We start from the raw sequence: 16,528 nt of genomic DNA, 5'->3' as shown, positions 1-16,528 counted from the left end.
TAGCTGCCCATAAGTTGAAGTGTGCAGCATGTGACTGACTTCCTGCCAAGAACATTTGCTTGTTCCAACTTAGTCTGCTTTATCTAGATACAGTAATTATTTCATTTTGGCAAAGATGCTTGTTTGAAATTAACACTGACCCCTACATTTCCCCCCCTCTGAGGTCTCCTCATCCCCCATTGTCTGCCTAATAAGTCTGTTTATGACAAGGTCTCAACAGTAAAGGAATTTCAGAAAACATTGGTTTCCAAATAGAGACTCACGAGAGGTGAGCCACAGCACTGGTTACACTGGGTCTGGTACCCAGGAAGCAAAGGGCCATGCAGCCAAGTATCTGATCCACCCACAAACAGTTTCTGAGCAGATGATGACTAATGACTGCTGCCTTTCCCTGCCCAACCCAAGATTCTGGGCCTAATCACATTGGGTCATGTAAATAGAGCAGACAGTGTTGGAAGGAGCTTGGCAAGCCAAAACAGTTTGATTTTGTCCTGATCATTTGTTGTCACTACTTAGGAGTCACTTCTACCTCTATCTCCTGAACTCATGTAGGCACATTCCAGATAAGGGTGTGGCTTGCATGGGGTGCCAGGTGGCTCAGTCAATTGACTCTTGGTTTTGGCTCAGGTCATGATCTCATGGGTCATGGGATCAAGCCCTGCATTGGGGTCCATGCTCAGAGGGGCATGTGCTTGAGATTTTCTCCCATTGCCCCTTGTCTCACTCTCCTTCTCAAATAAATAAATCTTCAAAAAAAAAAGAGTATAGTTCCCTGATTAGGGAGCTACTTCTTAGTGTTCACAAAGCTGCAAAACCACTAATATAACAAATGGCACCTCCTGGTGCCAAACACCCTCTCACCAGCTGCATATTATATTTTGTCATCTGAGCCTGGAACAGTGCTACTGGTAATAAATCTCACAAAGACCCTTCTAAAAACAACCCCTTCGGCTTCTGTCTGTACTCTTCAGGTCCACCAGGGCAAATAAAGCCAGTCCATAGTGTCAGTGATGGTAATAGACACCATAATAGCATTAGTTTCCATGTTTTGAGGCACCTACTATATGTCAGATACTGTTTTAAATGTTTTGTATATATTGGTACTTTGAATACTTTCTACAATTTGATGAAGCTAGTACTTATTATCATCCCAATTTTACATGTAAGGCAACAGAGGCACAGAAAGGTTAAGTAATTTGCTCAAGGTTACTTAGCAAGTAAACGGTAGAGCCAGTATTCCAATTCTGGCAGCTTGACTCCAGAGCCCATGCTCTTTGCTACAGTGCTCTGTTGCCTTTCTAGGCATAATGTCCTCACCCTTAACCCTTCTCTATCTCTGACTCTAGTCCCCTAAGAAGAGAAGCTTATTTCTCTTGGGTCTTCTTCCTGCTATACACTTTAGTTAATGCATTGTGAAACCATGTGAGCCACTGACTCAGCATACAGTCAGATCATTTATCCAGATCAAGCTGAGCTAGGATATCCTACTGTACCTAATTGAGATCATGTAAATAAAACACCCCAAAGCAGTTTGGTATGTAGCAGGCATTCAAAAATATGTTTGCTAGATTGTTTAAAACAAATAAAAAGAACCTTCTAGTGTCCAAGTAAACTAAAAGAGAAGATAGCTGATCAACCATGGGACACGTTGGTGGCTCAGCAGTTGAGCATCTGCCTTTGGTTCAGGGCATGATCCCGGGGTCCTGGGATCGAGTCCCACATTGGGCTCCTTGCATGGAGCCTGCTTCTGCTTCTTCCTCTGCCTATGTCTCTGACTCTCTCTGTAGTTCTGTGTGTCTTTCATGAATAAATAAATTAAATCTTTAACAAAAAGAGATAGCTGATCAACCTGGAATAAAGGCTTGAAGGAGGTGGGAGGAAGCAGACAACTAGTTCACTTTAGGCACCGCCCTTACTCCTCTTTCAACTGCTCCCTACCTCATCTACACATAGATAATGCTATGGAGAAGAGCCATCTGAGCCTTCCAGGTTTGAGATTCAATCTATGTTTAAGAAGCATTGGGGATCCCTAGATGGCTCAGTGGTTTAGCACCTGCCTTTGGCACGTGGTCCTGGAGTCCTGGGATCCAGTCCTGCATCGGGCTCCCTGCATGGAGCCTACTTCTCCCTCTGCCTGTCTCTCTGCCTCTCTCTGTGTCTCTCATGAATAAACAGAATCTTAAAAAAAAAGAAGAAGCATTAACAGAACAGCAGCAAATGTAGACATAGAAAGATGGGGGGTGGAAAGGAAATGACACAACTGGTAACAAAAACTATTCTGTCATACAAAGTAAGTATCCACCACTACCTTTTTATAGAGTTAAAATAATTAAACCTCAGCTTTACATCATTTACATCTTACTACAAATGATCTTTTCCGAAATGAAGGCTAGCTGCTAGTTGGTTTCCCTGGAAAGTAGGAGGTATTTGAAGGGCCTGATGATCTAAGGTTGGAAGACAGAGCAACAAAAGCAGTCTTCCCAGACTTCATAATCTTTTAATGTGCTTGATGCATAATTGCCTCCTGTCAGAGATAGGGCTGACTACCCCATTGGGCACAATAGCCACAGTGCCTGAGGCCCAAAAAATTGCCTTTCGTCCTTTCAGAATTAAAAGAAAACCATGAACTTTTAGGTAGAAGAAAAAGTTTTATCATAAAATATTAACATATTCATCTTTATACCAATATAGCCATAGGATCTTATTTTTAATATTTCTTATATGGAGAATGAGGCCAATGAAAGCAAAAGTTCACAGGACCCACAAAAGTCATAATGTGGCATAGGTCCCAGATTGTGTTTCCAGGGAAGCAGACACTGAGAATTTAGCATCTAGGATGTTTATTAAGAAGTGCCTGTGGTAGCAACACTTGTAAAAGAAAGGAAATTGAAAGGAAGGGGAGAGGTAGACACGGAGTTGCAAGGCAGGCTCAAGGATGACTGGGCTGTCTCCACAGGGAACTCTGGAGCCTCTGGAGCTAGGATGGCTATTCAGAGTTGTTCCAAATTGGACTGAGATAAGAGGCCTTTTTATTCTTTTTCATTCTTACATCCACCATAGGATATGAATGATCTGGGAAGGAGTGCGACTTGGAGTGAGGCGATCCTCTGCAGCTGGAGGCTGTCTTTCTAACCTCACTCCCAGTAGCAGAGCAATGCATCCTTACTCAAAGGAAGATCAAGACAGCGCTTCATAGGTTCCACTACATCTCTTACACTCATCCGAGGGGAAGAGTCTTTTTTGGTAAGGGATCAACAGCACCTCTGCTGACCTACTGGCATTATACCCCCAGTCTGTTAAGAATAGGCACAGGAAAGACATCATAAATTAAATCAAATACATTATATAGTGCATTTATTTTTATCTGAGTCTGTAGCCCTTGGGTTATTTTTATCACCTTTTAAAAAAGAAAATTCAGCTCTCCCTGGCCATCTCATCAATTTGCTACATTTGAATTCTGAAATCTATACATCCATATAAAATTTACACATCCTGCAAGCATATTTTTATCCCCACATAAAATTTATGTCAGCAATGTTTTGCCAATATGGCTATCATAAAAGTTTTGTTTAGATTGAGAGAGTGAGGCTCTATAGGTTGTAGATAACAATTTCCTTGGCACAGAACAACCAATGATATAAGTTATAGGATAGTGTGTGGCTGTCTCATGCACACATTTATTAGCATAAATGTGTTCATCTTCTGAATAGATAAGAAACAGACCAGGTACCATCTTATCTATAGCGCCTGTCTCACATCTATTTTGCATAGGTAGCAAAATCCAGAGAAGGAATGAAAATCAGCATCAACCCAAATAAGAGTTACCTTAATAAAATCTGTTCAAGGAAGAGAGAAGACAGAAGGGGATGAGGGGTTGTACTTGGGAGTTTGAATAAAGGTAGAGGTTTTAGGAAACATTACCTATTGATTTTTCATTTGAGAGTGGTGGAGGGAAGATCTCCTGCTAGATTTTTTTTAAATTACTATTATTATCACCATTATTCCAGGGAAGAAACAATAAAGTAGAAATGCCTATTTTCTTCTTTAGCGAAATACCTATCACCTCCTGCTTCATTCCTCTCCTCCCTAGATTTGATTATTTGGAGATAACTTATGAAAAGCAATTTCAAAGTCTGTATAGCACCATGCTCATTCTCTCAAGTATCCCTTTTAATGGGTTTTACAGGTCCTCTGTTTCAGATTATGTAATCCATTATAATGGATTAGGCAAAATCCATTATCTGACTCTAGCAATTGACAGACACAGATTTGATTATACAATCCTGAACCACTAGGGAAACCTTTTATTCTTCTTGCAAATCCATAATTGCCTGAGCTTTCCTTTGCAGTTGCCTGCCTCTCGGCAACCCAGTTGGGTTTCACTTTGCAGACTACTAACTCCTAATCACAACTCCAGTGTTTGTGATAGAGAAAATATCCATCGAGCACTAAAGCAAAATGTGAAGACAGACCATCCTTTCCTGTTGAAAAATGGCCCAAAGTCCTATTTCTACCTCACAAAGTTCTCCTTCTGGGCTTTGCAGGGCCCACTTATTCTATATTAACAAAATTCACTACAAAAAAGAAAAAATCTGTAAACCACTGTGAGTAGATATATGAGTGAAGATAGGTGAGACAGCAGAAACTGACAGGAAATGTAAAATCATGTATTTGCTTTAAACAAAGGTTTACACAAACACTCCACAACACTAATACCTGGTACATTTAAGTGTACCTATACTTTCTTTTAAATTTTAATTATTCTTTTATTGGAGTTCAATTTGCTAACACATAGCAAAACATCCAGTGCTCATCCCGCCGCCAAGTGCCCCCCTCAGTGCCGGCGTCACCCAGTCACCCAAACCCCCTGCCCACCTCCCCTTCCCCTACCCCTTGTTCATTTCCCAGAGTTAGGAGTCTCTCATGTTTTGCCACCCTTACTGATATTTTCATTCATTTTTTTCTCCTTTCCCCTTTATTCCCTTTCACTATTATTTATATTCCCCAAATGAATGAGACCATATAATGTTTGTCCTTCTCCGATTGACTTTCACTCAGCATAATACCCTCCAGGTCCATCCAGTCTGAAACTGGAAACAGAAACTTTTTTTTCCAGTCTGAAACCCTGTGCCTTTTGATGGAGTCATTAAGCCCATTCACGTTCAGAGTTACTATTGAAAGAAATGAATTTAGTGTCATCATAATATGAATCCAGTCCCTGTTTTTGTGGATTGTTTCCTTGGAGAACGTCCTTGCTGCCCTGTGTCCTTCCCACCTCCGCCTGTCCCAAGGGGAGCAACGGATCCTGGGCTGTGTCCTCCGGTGCCTTGGGCTCAGGGCCTGCGCCGCTGGAATCGTGCTACTGAGGTCACGCAGCCCCCTCCGCAGGGAGCCACCGTCTGAGCCACCGCCGGAGCTGCTCCCAGGGCCCTGCCGGGCGCGCGCTGCAGCACTTCAGGGAGCTTGGCCCACGGGGGTGTGGCGCGCTCTCCCCCGGGGCGCCCCTCCTCTGTTAGTGCCCCTGGGAACCTGGGGGCTCCACTGCCCCTCCTGGGATCCTTCCTGTCCGAGCTCCCTGCAAGCGCCTTTCCATCGGGGAAGATTGGTAAATTTCCTGCTTCTCTGGAGCTGGGCTTTCCTGTCCTGGGGGCACTTGCCACCCCTTTTAGCCCAGCTCCTCATGGGGGCCCCCTCCCACACTGAATGCTGTTTTATTATTTTTTTCCCCGTCTTCCTACCTTGATAGATGGGCGAACTCTTCTCTCTGTAGCGTTCCAGCTGTTCTCTCTTTAAATCTCAGGCCGAATTCGTAGGTTTTCAGGATGATTTGTAAGTTATCTAGGTAAGTTGGTAGGGACAGGTGACTTGGGGACCCTACTCTTCCACCATATTGCCCCGCTTCCCCAGAATTCTTTTAATTAAAATAAAACCAATAACTATGTTGTCATGGAATTCATTGGGCTAGAATAATTTAGTCCAGGTTTCTTTTTCTTTTTAAAGATTTTATTTATTCATTCATGAGAAAGACAGAGAGAGGCAGAGACAGGCAGAGAAGCAGGCTTCCCACAGGGAGCCAGATGGGGGACTTGATCCTAGGATCTTGGGACCACAACCTGAACCAAAAGGCAGATAGAGCCACCCAGGTGCCCTTTAGCCCAGTTTTCTATCTCTGATTCAGATATGGTCTTGTGTTTTTGACCATTGATATGTTCAGGAGACTCTGAGGCGCAGCAGAATTCTGTGTATTCAAGGAGGAATTCATCTCTATTAACCAGTCTAGACTTCTTTCAGATACAGAAAAGTAATCACAGTTTAGAAAGATATTTTCACATTGGAGGTTGAATCTAGATTCTGCCTAATCTGTAGTTAACTAGAAATCATAAATGACCCTAAGCCCCTCTTTCCAAAATAGATTCCAAGAAGCTTTGCCAAATGACCACTAAGTGGGTGGGGCCAAGTGACCTTGGTGCTGGCTACTTTGATGCAGTGCTGAACTCTGCTGAAATGGGCAGAAGCCTTTGAAAATACATTGGGTAATATGTAAGCTCTGTGCATGGAAAGAAGAAAACCTATGGTGCTGAAGTTTTTTTCCACACTCCTGTGTGTCTACGCAACTATATTTCTACAGTCTTGGCTGCTATTTTCAGGTTTTGCTTCATGATAGAATATATAGTTGGTTAAACTCCTTTTCGAATGCAAAGAATCCTGGGAAGAGCTATACCTTAGGATGTTAGCCCACTTGCAGAAGTATCAGTTTAGTAGTTCTGAAACTTTGATATTCATAATAATCACTTGAGGGTGATTGCTTAAAACTGCAATTTGCAAGGTATTTCCCCAGTCGAGAATCTGGTTCAGTAGATTTAGGGTATAGCTCAGGAATCTTTTTTGTAACAACTCCCCAGGTGATTTTGATGTAGTGGTCCAAGGATGACAATAAGGTAAAAGGCAAACATTAGTTTATTTTAGATCCCATCTCATCTCCTATGTTCCTTACTTCCAATTTGGCTCTAGGTCTCAGCCCTGGAGCACTGCCATTCAGAATCCTCTGGTTCATCAATACTGGCACTGATGCTACAAGTTGCCAGATCCTGCATTGTTTCTTCCAGGGCAAGCTTGCTTCTTCCATTGAACTGTGTACTAGGAAAGCTATGTCAAAGCTTCTTAGTCTCTAATTTTTGGAGTCAAGAGGTCTTCCTCATTGTTTCCCCTTATAATAAATCTTCAAAAGGAGACAAAGTCACAGCACACTTCAACAATATTTTTTGAGAGCCCACTACATTCAAGGCCAGAGGAAGATATTTTATGCTTTCAAAGCAGACTTATTAATAAAGCCTTTAATACATTTATAACTGGAAAGATATTTCAAAAGGAGCCATCCTCAGGGGTTCAGAATTCAACTTTAGAATAAAGATTGAAAGGTTTTTTTCCACCTAAAAATTCCAACACTATGCTTGGTAATTTCTATGATATGGCAAAAATCAAATTAAATGCACTTGTGCATAAAACATCATTTAATATTCTGGGAAATTGATTTTAAAGAGGAACTGTCAGTCTTTTGACAAGCTTTAAACTTAACTTACTCTTACAAATGTCAAGGTCAGGCATCAAGTTTATCTCATCAATCTTTCCAGTTTTACAACTAGGGAAGGAACTAGCTAACATTATCTTAGGGTCATGAAAATATTAGTTTAGTGAATCAGCAGACATGAAAATCTGTCTCTGGTTTGGTGTTTTATTTTAGTACCTGGACATAAGTTATGGTGCTTCAACATTGTTATATTATCTTAAAATTTTAATAAATACTATAGGAAATCCAGATCTTTGAAGAAACATACATGAATATCATTTTAGAGTCTGAGAAACTCCAAATATAAAATGACTGTTCTTAACAAAATGATAGTGATATCTCAGTTTGAACTTTGGCCTGGCTGCACCTTGCTCTACTTTCTCTATAATCTCTATTCTTTCCAGAAACCACAACTAATTGGACAAAAGAGAACACTTGACTTTTCGTTTTCCCCTTTCATTGCACAAATGGTGGTCACTGCTTGCACTCTGTCCTCCTAAGAGAATATGGGGAACTGAATGTAGATGTCAGATTTATATTAAGATCTTTATTTTCCATAAGAAGGAAAACCATGTTTATTACGTTCTAAGTCCACATTCATGGTGGTAATCCTATCCCTTTTTTTTCTTTTTCCTTTGTAATCCTATCCCTTATGTTCATTTATGTATGTGTGTGTACATAAGTCACTAAAGTGTTCTTAATTTGATTATTTGATCTTCTTCAATTTAATTGAGGTACTGACCAAATAGATTACTCATACTCCTATAGCAAGATTCCTGGTTTTACTGATTAGTCTTGGAATATTTTGGAGAAAATACTCATCATGTTAGGAATTAAACTTGAGGTTCTGATTGCATCTTCTCTTCTATCAAGTATGTTTCTAATACATTTTAGACTAAAAAAAGTAAACTTTGTAAAAACAGCATGTATTGAGTACCAGGCCCTGTGTTAAGCATTTTCACATATATTCTCTCACTTTTAGCTATGAATGACTCCATTAATATTCCATTTTATAGTATGTATTCAATACACATTAATTTAGTCATTCTTTAATAATAAATGCACTCTTATTGAGAACCAACTATATACAGGATACTCTACCATACTCTAGGATGGGGATTGTACTGGTGAAACTAACGAGATATAAAGGAAATGAAAGGTTCAAGCAGAAGGTTATAAGTCAACTCATTGAGAAGTATAGGTGCACTCTAGTTACCATCATACCCCGAGAGGAGCTGCAGCTGCCACAGCCGCCCCAGTCACCATCACTGCAACCGTGAGCAGCAAAGCCGAGACTCAGCAGTCGCCCACTGCCCCCTCCGCCCCCCCTGCCCTCAGTGCTGCAGACACCAAACCTGGCACCATCTGCAGCGGCACAGGGAGCTGTGCCCTGGGCAGCCTCACATTGGCGGTGCCTGCCGACAGGGACAAAAAGCTCATCGCAATGAAGGTTTGGGAACAGTAAAATGGTTCAATGTAAGAAATGGATATGGTTTCATCAACAGGAATGATACCAAGGAAGATGTATTTGTACACCTGACTGCCATAAAGAAGAATAACCCCTGGAAGTACCTTCACAGTGTAGGAGATGGAGAGACTGTGGAGTTTGATGTTGTTGAAGGACAAAAGGGTGAGGAGGCAGCAAATGTTATAGGACCTGGTGGAGTTCCAGTGCAAGGCAATAAATACACAGCAGACCGTAACCATAGATGTTATCCATGTTGCAAGGGTCCTCCACGCAATTACCAGCAGAATTACCACAATAGTGAGAGTGGGGAAAAGAACGAGAGATTGGAAAGTGCTCCCGAAGGCCAGGCCCAACAGCGCCGGCTCTACCGCAGGAGACGTTTCCCACCTTACTACATGCGGAGACCCTATGGTCATCTACCACAGTATTCTAACCCTCCTGTGCAGGGAGAAGTGATGCAAGGTGCTGACAACCAGAGTGCAAGAGAACAAGGGAGACCAGTGAGACAGAATATGGACCGAGGTTATAGACCACGATTCTGTAGGGGTCCTTCTCACCAAAGACAGCCTAGAGAGATGGCAATGAGGAAGATAAGGATGATCCCATCAAAAGACGCAGAGTTTCAGACTGGATAAAAAAGCAAGACCTATCTATTTGCTGTCTACAAGAGACTCATTTTAGACCTAAGGACACCCCCAGCCTGGAAACAAAAGGTTGGAGAACCATTTACCATTCAAATGGTCCTCAAGAGAAAGCAGGGGTAGCCATCCTCATATCAGATAAAGTTTATCCCAAAGACTGTACTAAGAGAAGAAGAGGGACACTATATCATACTTAAAGGATCTATCCTACAAGAGGACCTCACAATCATGAATATTTGTGCCCCTAATGTGGGAGCTGCCAAGTATATCAATCAATTAATAAGCAAAGTTAAGACATTCTTAGATAATAATAGACTTATACTGGGAGACCTGAACACGGCGCTTTCTGTAATTGATAGATCTTCTAAGCACAACATCTCCAAAGAAACAAGAGCTTTAAATAATACACTGGACCTGATGGATTTCACAGATATTTACAGAACTTTACATCCAAACGCAACTGAATACACAGTCTTCTCAAGTGCGCATCGAACTTTCTCCAGAATAGACCACATCCTGAGTCACAAATCAGGTCTTAACTGATACCAAAAGTTTGGGATTGTCCCCTGCATATTTCCAGACCACCATGCTTTGAAACTAGAACTCAATCACAAGAAGAAATTTGGAAGGAATTCAAACACGTGGAGGTTAAAGACCATCCTGCTAAAAGATGAAAGGGTCAACCAGGAAATTAGAGAAGAAATAAAAAGATTCCTGGAAACTAATGAGAATGAAGACACAACCGTTCAAAATCTTTGGGACACAGCAAAAGCAGCCCTGAGGGGGAAATACATCCCGATACAAGCCTCCCTCAAAAAACTGGAAAGAACTCAAATACAAAAGCAACCTCACACCTAAAGAAACTGGAGAAAGAACAACAAATAGACCCTACACCCAGCATAAAAAGAGAGTCAATAAAGATTTGAGCAGAACTCAATGAAATAGAGACCAGAAGAACTGTGGAACATATCCACAAAACCAAGAGTTGGTTCTAAGAAAGAATTAATAAGATAGATAAACCATTAGCCAGCCTTATTAAAAAGAAGAGAGAAAAGACTCAAATTAATAAAATCAAGAATGAAAAGGGAGAGATCACTACCAATACCAAGGAAATACAAACGATTTTAAAAACCTATTATGAGCAGCTATATGCCAATAAATTAGGCAATCGAGAAGAAATGGACGCATTTCTGGAAAATCACAAACTACCAAAACCGGAACAGGAAGAAATAGAAAACATGAACAGGCTGATAACTAGGGAGGAAATTGAAGCAGTCATCAAAAACCTCCCAAGACACAAGATCCAGGGCCAGATGGCTTCCCAGGGGAATTCTATCAAACGTTTAAAGAAGAAACAACCCCTATTCTACTAAACCTGTTCTGAAAGATAAAAGGGATGGAATACTTCCAAACTCATTCTATGAGGCCAGCATCACCTTAATTCCAAAACCAGACAAAGACCCTACCAAAAGGGGGAATTATAGAACAATATCCCTGATGAACACAGATACAAAAATTCTCAATAAGATACTAGCCAATAGGATCCAACAGTACATTAAGAAGATTATTCACCATGACCAAGTGGGATTTATCCCCGGGATGCAAGGCTGGTTCTACATTCGTAAAGCAACCAATGTGATAGATCATATCAACAAGAGAAAAAACAAGAACCATATGATCCTCTCAATACATGCAGAGAAAGCATTTGAAAAAATACAGCATCCATTCCTAATCAAAACTCTTCAGAATGTAGGGATATAGGGAACATTCCTCAGCATCTTAATTGCCATCTACGAAAAGCCCAAAGCAAATATCATTCTCAATGGGGAAACACTGGGAGCCTTTCCCCTAAGATCAGGAACAAGACAGGGATGTCCACTCTCACCACTGCTATTCAACATAGTACTAGAAGTCCTAGCCTCAGCAATCAGGCAGCAAAAAGAAATGAAAGGCATTCAAATTGGCAAAGAAGTCAAACTCTCCATCTTTGCAGATGACATGATACTGTACCTAGAAAACCCAAAAGATTCCACCCCAAGATGGCTGGAACTCATTCAGCAATTTGGCAATGTGGCAGGATACAAAATCAATACCCAGACATCAGTGGCATTTCTATGCACTAAGAATGAGACTGAAGAAAGAAAATTAAGGAGTCAATCCCATTTACAATTGCACCCAAAAGCATAAGATACCTAGGAATAAACCTAACCAAAGACGTGAAGGGTCTATACACTAAGATGTATAGAACACTTCTGAAAGAAATTGAGGAAGGCACAAAGAGATGGAAAAATATTCCATGCTCATGGATTGGAAGAATTAATATTGTGAAAATGTCAATGCTACCCAGGACAATTTACACATTTAATGCAATCCCTATCAAAATACCATGGACTTCAAAAAAAAAAATACCATGGACTTCTTTCAGAGAGTTGGAACAAATCATCTTAAGAGTTGTGTGGAATCAGAAAAGACCCCGAATAGCCAGGGGAATATTGAAAAAGAAAACCAGAGCTGGGGGCATCACAATGACAGATTTCAAGCTGTACTACCAAGCTGTGATCATTAAGACAGTGTGGTAATGGCACAAAAAGAGACACATAGATCAATGGAACAGAATAGAGAATCCAGAAGTGGACCCTCAACTCTATGGTCAACTAATATTCATGAAAGCAGGAAAGACTATCCATTGGAAAAAAGAATCCTAGAGGAGAACACAGGCAACACCCTTTTTGATCTTGGCCACAGAAACTTCTTGCAAGATACATCCATGAAAGCAAGGGAAACAAAAACAAAAATGAATTATTGGAACTTCATCAAGATCAAAAGCTTCTGCACAGCGAAAGAAACAGTCAAGAAAACTAAAAGAGAACCTACAGAATGGGAGAAGATAGTTGCAAAGACCTATCAGATAAAGGGCTAGTATCCAAGATCTATAAAGAACTTAGTAAACTCAACAGCAAAGAAACAAATAATGCAATCATGAAATGGACAAAAGACATGAACGGAAATTTCACCAAAGAAGACATACACATGGCCAATAAGCACATGAGAAAATGCTCCACATCCCTGGCCATCAGGGAAATACAAATCAAAACCACAATGAGATACCCCCTCACACCAGTGAGAATGGGGAAAGTTAACAAGACAGGAAACAACAAACGTTGGAGAGGATGTGGAGAAAGGGGAACCCTCTTGCACTGTTGGTGGGAATGTGAACTGGTGCAGCCACTCGGGAAAGCTGTGTGGAGGTTCCTCAAAGAGTTAAAAATAGACCTGCCCTACGACCCAGCAATTGCACTGCTGGGGATTTACCCCAAACATACAGAGGCGGTGAAACGCCGGGACACCTGCACCCCGATGTGTATAGCAGCAATGTCCACAATAGCAAAACTGTGGAAGGAGCCTCGGTGTCCAATGAAAGATGAATGGATAAAGAAGTTGTGGTCTATGTATACAATGGAATATTACTCAGCTATTAGAAACAACAAATACCCACCATTTGCTTCGACGTGGATGGACCTGGAGGGTATTATGCTGAGTGAAATAATTCAATCGGAGAAGGACAACATTATATGGTCTCATTCATTTGGGGAATATAAAAATTAGTGAAAGGGAATAAAGGAAAGGAGAGAAAATCATGAAAATATCAGTGAGGGTGACAAAACATGAGAGAAACCTAACTCTGGGAAATGAACAAGGGGTAGTGGAAAGGGAGGTGGGCGGGGGGTTTGGGTGACTGGGTGACGGGCACTGAGGTGGGCACTTGGCGGGATGAGTACTGGTTGTTATGTTTGTTATATGTTGGCAAATTGAACTCCAATAAAAAAATTAAAATGATTCTCAATGTTTTTATATCCTCTATCTCAGCCTGTTTTATTGCCATTTGCCTCTTTTTGCTCAGTGGGTTGAGCAAATGACCTTGAGACCAAATGACCAGTGGGAAGGGAAGATTCAACACAGATTTTCCTGTAATTATGGGTTCTAAATTATTGGTCATTAGTTAAAGGACTTCTCTGAATTTAGGATCTACTATGGCCTATCGTATCAAACTTTATACTGTGTTTCCCAAAACAAATGTCTCATTCCCTAGACTGTGAATCACAGATAAAAGTCATCAAGTAAGCTTGAGAAACACTGAGCTATACAAAGTTAAGTGATTTCTTTCCTGCAGAACTTCCAAGAGCCTTTATTATATTAATCTTTATTTAAAAGCTCCAGGAATAAAACAGCATGTAGCATCTCACAAACTTATATAACTATCCATTTCTTTTTTGATAGAGCATCCTTGCCTATGTGACACCTCAGCCACCTAAACAAGTCCTGCTTGAATGGTATCTACTCAGAGAGATTGTCCTGACCATTTTCTCTAGGGTAGCCCCAACTTCACTCTAATCTATCTCTGTAGTTGCCTTTATCTGTTTTCTAGCACTGATCACTACCCAGTAAAAACATGGTATTTTTTATTTATTCATCTGTTTTTGTCTATCACCCCTACTAGACCATAAGCTCCAAAAGAGCAGAGGTTGTGTCTCTAGGATAAAATTGCTATATATCCCGTTTCTAGAATAGTGCCTAACATATAGTAGCTTTCCAATAATATTTGTCGAAGGAAAAAATCATACTAAACATGTAATGTAACTCTCTTTTGGTCACCTAATACCAAGAAACATTAACCTTGAGACCAAATGACCAAACCAGTATCACTGCCCAAAATCAAAATCATACTGAGCAGATGTCCAAAAATTCTTTTGAAGGAGAGATTCACCCTTTTCTAACTCCCTTGTGGCAGGTCTGAATTATGCTGCACTGTAATGTCAGTTGAAATATCTCATCTTCCCAAATCAAATCTTTGAGATTTGTTCTGCCCAGAGAAATTCCTGATAGTATTTCTGTGTCTTACATCCCTATACAGTCACTTAGAAAATATGGCAATAAGATATTTCTATGTTTGATAACAGAATAACAAATTGAACTCTCTATACTATTAACTTAATCTCTAGTGGCTAATCCTCACAAACCAGGGCCATTCTAGTACTGGAATAAGTACTCTTAACCATATCACAGATTAAAAATGTAAGCTCTGGGCTCCCCTAGACCATGGGAATAGGTAGAAATACAGGACCATGGACTGTAGCACTTCTTAAACAAACAAATCTAGATATATAAGACAACATAAATGAACTCTCAGGGTTAGATGGTGGAACAAGGTTTTTTCACACAAAATCTATTCCAAAATTTTAACAAAAAGAATAATAAAGAAAAATTACAAAAAAAAAAACAAGCAGCAATCAAACAAAAAAGGCTCATACTCATGCCACAATCTTTGAAAAATTACAGCCATGGGAAATGAGAAATAGAAGATTCTCAGATCTGATATAGCTTTCATCAAGCCCCTATATCCCATGAATTAGTACAGTGGAGAGAATGTGGGTGGATAAAACCCTTGAAAGTAGATTGAAAGGAATAGATTTGAAAATTTCACAAGAGGAGAAGTCACTCTTTACTACTTCAGTATCTTGCCAGGATACTGAAAAAAGTACAAGCAAGTCTATGCAGCTTCATTTTGGTTTTTGTAGGCTAGGACAGATGCTGGAGTAAGAAGACAAAGCAATCATAATCACCCACAGCTATTTTTTTCTAGCAACAGCTGAGAGTAGGCAGAATGGAAAACAAACAAGAAATTAAATAAGACAAAATTATTCAGAGGAGTGAGAAGCTCAGAAAGAAGAGTCACATGGACATGCAGTGATGAATCCCCTCCCCCACAAGCAAACAGGATAAGTATTGTGGCCAGGCGCACCTGGGCAGCTCAGTTAGTCATATATTCAACTCTTGATTTCAGCTCAGGTCATGATCTCAGGGTATGAGATGGAGCCCTGCATTGAGCTGTATTGTGGGTGTGGAGCTTGCTTAAGATTCTCTCCTTCTCCCTCTGCCCCTCCCCACCTCACACTCTTTCTCCCTCTAAAAAAAATTTAAATAAGTACTATGGCCAAGCCCAAAGGTTTCATATATTTTTTTCCCCTAGCATTGATTATATTTATTAGAAGGGAAGGTTCTAGGCTTATCTTGTGTTAGAGGACAACCTGGAGCTAATGGTATCTACATGGAATAAATTGTGCTGCCACTTGAGTCAATGGCTCCCAGTTCTAACTATGCATTCAAGTAACCACCTGGGGATCTGCTTAAAATTGCCATTTTGTCAGCATCAGCCCAGATAAGGTGAGCCAAAACCTTTAGAGGCAAGGCCCACGCACTGGTACGTTAAACAAGTTTACCCAGATGATTTTAGTGCATAGTGAGGGTAGAGAATTACTGAATTAGGTGGAATAAATCTTATTATAGATACTTGAAGAAAATTACAGACATGAAAGTAGGGATACATACATTAACTGTGATTGCCTTCAGTCAGCAAAATATGATTAAAACATCCAATGCCTCATCGTCAAGCCAAAGGTTTTAAAGAGACACAAAGTTGGGAATCCCTGGGTGGCTCAGCAGTTTAGCGCTGCCTTCGGCCCAGGGTGTAATCCTGGAGTCCGGGGATTGAGTCCCATGTCGGGCTCCCTGCATGGAGCCTGCTTCTCCCTCTGCCTGTGTCTCTGCCTCTCTCTCTCTCTCTCTCTCTCTCTCTGTCTCTCATGAATGAATGAATAAATAAATAAATAAATCTTTAAAAAAAGAGAGAGACACAAAGTAAGAATTGAGTGAAATGAATTCATAACACTATATATAGAATTTCTCGGATAAGTCTTTTAGTGAAACATGAATAAATGAAAAGATATAGAATGACAACTCCAGAAAAACACTAGGAGAGAGCAAGGGAGAGAAAGGAGGAATGAAGGGAATACA

General features: G+C 40.5%; 1 pseudogene; it reads left to right on the top strand.

Annotated features, from left to right (window-relative positions):
• Nucleotides 1-16,139, top strand: part of LOC140628418 (Y-box-binding protein 1-like) — a 202,931-nt pseudogene extending 186,792 nt beyond the window's left edge.
• Nucleotides 16,140-16,528: the final 389 nt, after the last annotated feature.

This window comes from Canis lupus, chromosome X (genome assembly GCF_048164855.1).
Source record: "Canis lupus baileyi chromosome X, mCanLup2.hap1, whole genome shotgun sequence".
NCBI lineage: Eukaryota > Metazoa > Chordata > Mammalia > Carnivora > Canidae > Canis > Canis lupus.
This window is presented reverse-complemented; position numbering and strand designations above follow the sequence as displayed.